This window comes from Hemitrygon akajei, chromosome 4, assembly GCF_048418815.1.
Source record: "Hemitrygon akajei chromosome 4, sHemAka1.3, whole genome shotgun sequence".
In the NCBI taxonomy this organism is placed as follows: domain Eukaryota; kingdom Metazoa; phylum Chordata; class Chondrichthyes; order Myliobatiformes; family Dasyatidae; genus Hemitrygon; species Hemitrygon akajei.
The window spans coordinates 163,035,827-163,043,360 of record NC_133127.1 but is presented as its reverse complement, the minus strand read 5'-3'; the positions used below and the strand labels follow the sequence as shown (position 1 = coordinate 163,043,360).

General features: G+C 39.6%; 1 long non-coding RNA gene across 1 annotated transcript; it reads right to left on the bottom strand.

The window, feature by feature from the left end:
* Window positions 1-261: 261 nt before the first annotated feature.
* Window positions 262-7,246, bottom strand: LOC140725967 (uncharacterized). The gene is made up of 3 exons (XR_012098549.1): window positions 7,184-7,246; window positions 6,503-6,637; window positions 262-728 (listed from the first exon to the last, which is right to left on the bottom strand). It is a non-coding gene; the product is annotated as an uncharacterized lncRNA (long non-coding RNA).
* Between the last annotated feature and the right edge of the window lie 288 nt (window positions 7,247-7,534).

The following is a 7,534-nucleotide window of genomic DNA, read 5'->3' as shown; positions in this document are numbered from 1 at the left end:
AGCATGGCTTACGTAAGTCACAAGAGAAAATGGAAGCAGTGCTACAGGCACCCAAACTGGAAAATGTGTCACGGCTCAGGTCATACTTTGTAAACTACTACCACTAGTTTTTCCCAAACATTGCTACAGTGCTGCAAGCCTTAAATGCACTGTTGCAGACAGGAGCAAAGTGGTAATGGTGAGAAAGATTTGAAAGAGCATTGAAGTAAACAAAGAGGCTAATAACATCAGATGAACTGCTCACCCATTATGACCCATTACTGTCCATCAGGCTGGCATGCGATGCGTCCCCTTATGGCATTGGAGCCATTCTGTCACACACTATGGAAGATGGACCTGAATGTCCAATTGCATTTGCTTCGAGATCACTGACGAACGCAGAATGCAACTATGCACAGACTGACCGAGAGGCCCTTGGTCTAGTATGGGGGAAAGAGAAGTTCCACACCTACCTCTACGGACAAAAGTTTACTCGAGTGACAGACCTTGTGTCCATTTTCAATCACAGGAAGGAAATCCCCGTGATGACTGCTACCTGGTTACAACATTGGGCACTTTTCCCAGAAGCTCACTCTTACGACATGGAGTTTAAGGGTACCAAACAACACAGCAAGGTGGACGGCTTATCATGTCTTCCACTTTTGGCAAATGAAGAAGAGAAGTCTTCATTCTGTGACCCAGCAGAGGTGTTCCACACAGCATTGGTGGACCAGTTGCAGTAACAAATTCTGAAACACAAAAAGAAACAAGGAATGACCCGACATTGTCAAAAGTCATGACATTCCATGCAAGAATGGCCAGATCATGGTAATCCTATGTTTCCAGAGTTCTCAATGAGATGAGACCAACTGTCTGTATGTTAACAGATGCTGATGTGTGGATCTCTGTTGTGGTTCCCCCAAACTGCGCACCAGTGTTAGAGAAGGACACCTGGGTACAGTAAAGATGAAGAGTCTCACCTGGAACTCTGTGTGGTGGCCAGGAAAAGATAGACAGATTGAAGACTTGATCAAAAGCTGTTTGGTATGCCACAAAGTTCAAAACGCACCCCCATGGGTACCGTTACATCTGTGACAGAGGCAAAGAGTGGATATTGGGTCATACTGGGTCACTGAGTCATTTATAGAGTCCATGTTTCTGATTGGTGTGGATGCTTATTTGAAGTGGCCAGAGGTCATACTAATGAAGTCAACCACATCAGAAAAGACTGTTCTCACTCTGAGGACTATCTTCGCCACAAATGGCTTACCTGAATAAACTGTGAGTGACAAAGGACCACAATGCATGTCAGAAGAATTCAGAATATTCACGAAGAAAAATGGAATAAAACATTTCAAGTCAGCTCCTCACCAGCCAGCAATGAATGGGTTAGCTGAAAGGTTTATCTGAACCTTCAAGGTCCATTTGAACTATGGACAAGGAGGACATTTCTCTACAGTGCAAGGTTTCATGTCACTAACAGCAATGTGCCACCTGCAACAGAAAAAGTTATCGCTATCAAGACTCCTGCCAAACCTGGTGCCACTCCACAGGTCCAAAGGCGCTATCCTGAAAGAAACAGAGCGCCATGCAAAGGTCTGAAATTTTAGGATAGTGAAGTTAGTTACGGACTGTTATAGTGAAAAGATGTTAATTTGAGGGCGGTTTAATGAAAGGAAATTGAATGTTTTGGTACATACAAGTTTTATGTTACATTAATCTAAAGGGGGAGGAAGAGTAATGTATGGATCTATCACTTTTAGAGCAATAACTCCCCTTAGCATTTACTGATGGACTGATAACTTATCTATGTGCAATGATCTGGTTTCTCTCTCTCTGCAATGTGAACACACCAGTTAACCATCTCCCATGTATGTGCTTTTATTCAATTGATATTTAGTTGCATAGACACAACAATGTCCATATTAGTATAGAAGATAGGCAGAGAATTATTAAACTGCATCTGTCATGAATTGCCCACTCATTCTCCTTATCTAAAGTACTTAACATGTATATCCTCTTCACAACTATATTACTACTCTGGTTCTTGCTGTTTTCAACTTGCAGCTAAATTAATTTCCTCATTTTCTAATTTGAGCATGGTGGAAGCAAACCTCCTCACAAATTGCCTGTAAAATGTGCTGACGTATTGGTTTTCAAGGTAATTGTTTAACATTATCCCAATATATGTCGCTTTAATATAGGCTTTCAGTGCATCTACTTTAGTATCTCATGGAATTACTGGTAGCATTTGATAAAAATCTCTAACTAGCGTGAAAGCTAACACCTCTCATAGTTCATGATTCTGTCTAAAATCTTGCTACGTTTAATTTAACACTTCAGTCACTGCTCTGTGAGCCATTCTACATTCACCCACACAATAAGTTAACAATTCTCAAAAAAATCTCCCTTTGCAGATCCCCAACCAATGTTACATGCCAGAGTCTCTACAGGGAGTTTAAAAGCTGAATGTACAGTTTTCTCCTATGACATGAGAAACATTGAAGCAATGCCTGATAATTTTTCAGTCAGTGCAATCAGGTTCTGCCTTCAAACTTCATCCAGAAATAGATTCATAATCAACAAACACGAGGAAATCTGCAGATGCTGGAAATTCAAACAACACTGGTGGAACACAGCAGGCCAGGCAGCATCTATAAGGAGAAGCACTGTCGACGTTTCGGGTTTTGTGTGTGTTGTTAATAGATTAATAATGGAAGTTTTCAAAGTTGAAAAATTTGAAGTGAATTTATTATCAAAATACGTATGTCATCATATACTATCCTGAGATTTACTTTCTTATAGATATTCACAGTACAACAAAGAAATACAATAGAATCAATGAAAAGCTACAAACTGCCAAAGTGCAGAAGAAGACAAACTATGCAATAAATAAATAAATAAATAATACATGAGATGTAGAGTCCTGAAAAGTAAGTTCACTGATTGCAGAAACAGTTTAGCGTTGAGGTGAGTGAAGTAATCCACATTGGTTCAGGAGCTTGATGGTCAAAGGGTAATAACTGTTCCTGAACCTGATTGTGTGGGACCTAAGGCTCCTGTACCTTGTTCCTGATGGAGGCAGCGAGAAGACAGCATGGCCTGGATGGTGGGGGGGCGGGGGGGGGGGGGGATCCATGATGATGAATGCTATTTTCTTGTGGTAGCACTCCTCAGTAGCGGGGAGAGCCTTTCCTGTGATGGACTAGATGGAAATACTCTCCATTCTACAAGAAGCATCCAGAAAGCATGATTTTTTGATTAATGTAAATAGTCTTTGCACCAGAATGTCAGGTAGTTCTTTGATATGTCCCTAAACCTGGCTCTTTCTCTTGGACACATTCGTCTAACTGGTTTAAAATCATAGTTAGTCTCCAATAGAAACTTGGTGCGTAAATATTCTGATTTCCTTGGTGGTTCTAAACAATCTTGAGGTCCACTCAAATACTTAGCATTTCAATAATGGATCTGAAAACAATCCCATCAATTTACATGAACACAAACTATTCTGCAGAAGCAGGGAATCCCGAGTAACATACACAAAATGCAAGAGCAACGGTCCACCCCCCACCATCCAGGCCATGCTCTCTTCTCACTGCCTCCATCAGGAACAAGGTACCGGACAGCATCGGTGGCGAGGAACAAAGTGTCGAAGTTTCGGGCCAAAACCCTTCATCTGAGCTGGAAAGAAAGGAGGAAGGAAGTCAGAATATGAATGGGGGGGGAGGGAGAGGAGGGGAAGGTGATAAGTGAAATCAGTTGAGGGCGAAGATAGGTGGGTTGGGTCGGGATATAAATTTAGAACCACAGAGGTGATAGATGGAAAGGATAAAGGGCTAAAGAAGAAGGAATCTAATAGGAGAGGAGAATGGACCATGGGAGAAAAGGGAGGAGGAGGGGAACCAGAGAGGGGTAAATAGGCAGGTAAGAAGAAAAGGGGTAAGGGGGGGAGCCTGATTGGGAAATAGAAAAGGGGGAGGGGAAGAAATTACCAGAGGTTGGAGAAATCAATGCCCATTCTGTCAGGTTCCCACCACTTTTCAATAGGAAAATTAAAATTTGGTCTCCTTTGGGCTCTAGTGAGCCTCCGGTGGGTTTTAGAATATCCAACTTATGCTAAATGTGATTTACATGCAAAATTTTAGACTTCTAGCTTGTTTATTACTAATCCCACACTACAACCATTCATGTAACAGAAATTTGTACTTATAGATTTCTTATAGTTATTATCACAAAAGTTTGAATTACAAAATAATAGTTGTTCCCACAGAATTTATTTTTAAAAAAGGCAAATAATTATTTTACAACTTGTGTTTCTTAATGCACGCACAATTGACTCGACTTTGTTTTAAGGAAAATCATAATATGGACCATTTTCTAGAGAGACATTCTCCTGTCGAGATTTAGATTTCCAACTTCAATATAATTCTGCTTTGCTGTTGTTTTATTTCACCTGTGGGTGCTATATAAGAACTTTCCTTCCATACAATAACTCTGACTCCTTGTCAATTCTAGCGGGGAAGTTAACATTTGCCACAGGAGTTGCTATAGCAGAGTTAGCCCAGAGAAGAATAATATACCTTTCCTCCCATCCAGACCCACTTAGCTCTGGGAAACAGGTCTTAATACTCTCTAACTACACAGGCATTTTTTCAGGCCCAAAGTCCATATACCATTTGCTTATATTTAATGGAGATTGTATTGTCTTATCGTCTGTCTGTTTTGTACAGTTTATCAACCTGAAACATTAATTCTGTTTCTCTTTCCACATTTTGCCTGACGTGCTGATCATGTTTTTATTGCAGATTCCCTGCATCTGCACACGTTTAAATTTGTAAACAGAAGGCAACATACCCTTCATAACAATGATTTTCTGAAGATTGTTTTAATAGATCAGATGCTTCTCCTATATGTAACTTGGAACAAATACTACAAGAATGAGATAGCTGCTCACGCTATACAGAAGGATCAAAGCCTTCCTCTGATGGAGACCAACTCCCAACAATGAGTTATTTTGGGCACTTCTTCCAAAGCTAAAGATTAGAAGAAGATTTGTACATTTTGTTGTCTTTGGAGGAAATAGGATCAAGGTGGTTAACATTCCACCAAGCACCGGGTCTGGGCTGCATTGATTAGAGATTAATCTAACACATGGCCTGGAAACCATTAAAATGTCTCTCTGCTTCATTAATCTTCAAGAAGTTAGGACAAGAGTAGGTGATTTGGCCTCTCATGTTTGCTCAGTCATTCTATAAGAGCAGGGCTGATCTGATCTTGCCCTCAGCTTCAATTTCCAGGCTTTTCCTCTCCTCTTTAACTCCTTTAATAGTTTGGATAGCTTCAGCCTTCATGGCTCTCTGTAATACAGAATTCTGGAGGTTTTCAACTATCTGAAAGAAGAAATTACTCTTCATTTATATGAAGGTCTAGTGAATCTCCTGTATGGCCTTGCAGTTAGGATACCCGATATTCACCCAGCTTTGCCTTGAGTTTGACTCCTAGTATGGGATTGAAGGGCTGCTGTGGTAGCAAAGTGGTTAGCATAATGCTATTACAGCACCAGTGATAGTAACCTAGGTTCAATTCCCACTGTTATCTGTAAGGAGATTGTATGTTCTCCCTGTAACCAAGTGGGTTCATCAAGGTGCTCCAGTTTCCTCTATCATTTCAAAGATGTACAGGTTAGTAGGTGAATTGGCACAAGGGTGTAATTGGGCAGTGTGGGCTCATTGAGTTGGAAGGGCCTGTTATCGTGCTGAAAAAATGAAATAAAATTAAATTAGTGTGTGATCTGTCATTCTAAAACTCTGCTCTTCTGGTCTAGATTCCCCTATGAGGACAAATGTTAGGCCTAATAAACTCATCTTGGCTTTCCAGCCAGGTACAAGTTATCGATTACAACTCTGCCACCTTTATCAGGAATGATGCCTTGGCATGTCTAGTCCAGTGGTATTTATACCCCAGCAGTCTGTCCCTCCTGATTGGTTACTCCTCGTCCAATCAGGTTTCTGCTCCCCCACCTTATTTACAATCTAATTCCAGTTCTTACTTAAATTTCTTTCAACATCTGCTCTGTTAAGCCTGCATAAGTTTTCTATGTGTTTATAAAATCACCTCTCATCCTTTTAAATTCCCATGAGTATAGGCCCTGACTTAATCGTTTTTGAAAAGACAATCCCTTCATCTTTGTTACCTAATACAGAGACAATGGTAAAACCTAGTGCTATTTTGCTGGTGCAAGCATCTCTACCTTTTGTTACTTCTGACAATTTAAATACAAAATACTATCTACCGGTAATTGATCTAAGGTCTCTGTTGAGCTCAATCATTCCCTTTTTGGAAATGGTCCATTCTGTGTAAAACTTTTCTGAACTTGGAGCACTTTAGCAATAGCATGAAGAAAATAAATTAGAAAATGCTGGAAACATTCAATAGATCAGTCAGCAACTATGAAGCAACAACTAGTTAATATTTGAAGGTGAAAGCCTTTCATGAAAATCAGAATTTAGAAAAATAAACTTACAGAGAATGGGGTGGTCTGAAGAGAGATATGATTGGGAGAAACCATGAGATGATAAATGCAGACAGGGTCGGCTTTGATGGGACTATCTCTCAGTAGTGATCCCAGTGATCTTCATTGTGTTGCTTAATATTCTTCCTAAAATGCAAAATAAATATTGTAAATAATACCACATGATTCACTCAGTTTTTTAATATGTAAACTAGCTATTGCTGATATTCTGTTAAATGTTTACATTCTCTGGTATCTCTAACACTTCAGGTTTCATGGCCCATTTTTAATATTCTTTTTCCAGACTAAAAATGTCAATGTGTTATCTGTCAATATATTTATACTTGCTGCCTGTTGTCGCTCTTCCCGAGTATTTAACAATATACATCCTTCCTCCGTATTGTGGATCTGGAATATCAAGGATGCCCACCATTTAAACCTAAAAGTGAGGACCTTCACTTAAATCTACCTTTTGAGGTAGCAGAAATTTTGTGCAGGCTTATCCTGATATTTTGATCAAAGGCCTAGAATTTTCAGATCTGACTTCAGAACTTCAAGTGAGAACCTTACTGACATGTCAGCTGTTTACAAACCTTTTTTTAAAATTTTATATTTTTAAAAATGTTTCAATGTACATCTAAATCGCACACTGCAGTCAAAGACATTTGAGACAGATCTATCAAATTCACTGACCTGCTCGGCATCAGGCTGAGTGGCCACTCTTTTGCTGTGTCTTGTGCAATATTTGCCTTAGGACTCCCCCTAGTGGCACATGAAGTTCAACAAACTTACTGCAGTCCACAATTAAAGTTGAAACATGTCAGATAAGACAGTGTAATGAATTGATAGCTTCAGCACGAAAGCTACTGTACAATTATTGGTTTTATTGCATGTATTAATTATATTCATATAAGTCAGCATGCTTTTTCGTGTTTGGTTTTTGAGGACTGAAATCCCAGTTTGTACAAATATTCTGCATATTTCAGTGCAATGGACTGAGTCAGACTGGAAGCTTAATCAGGCATCAGTTTTGTATATCCCATT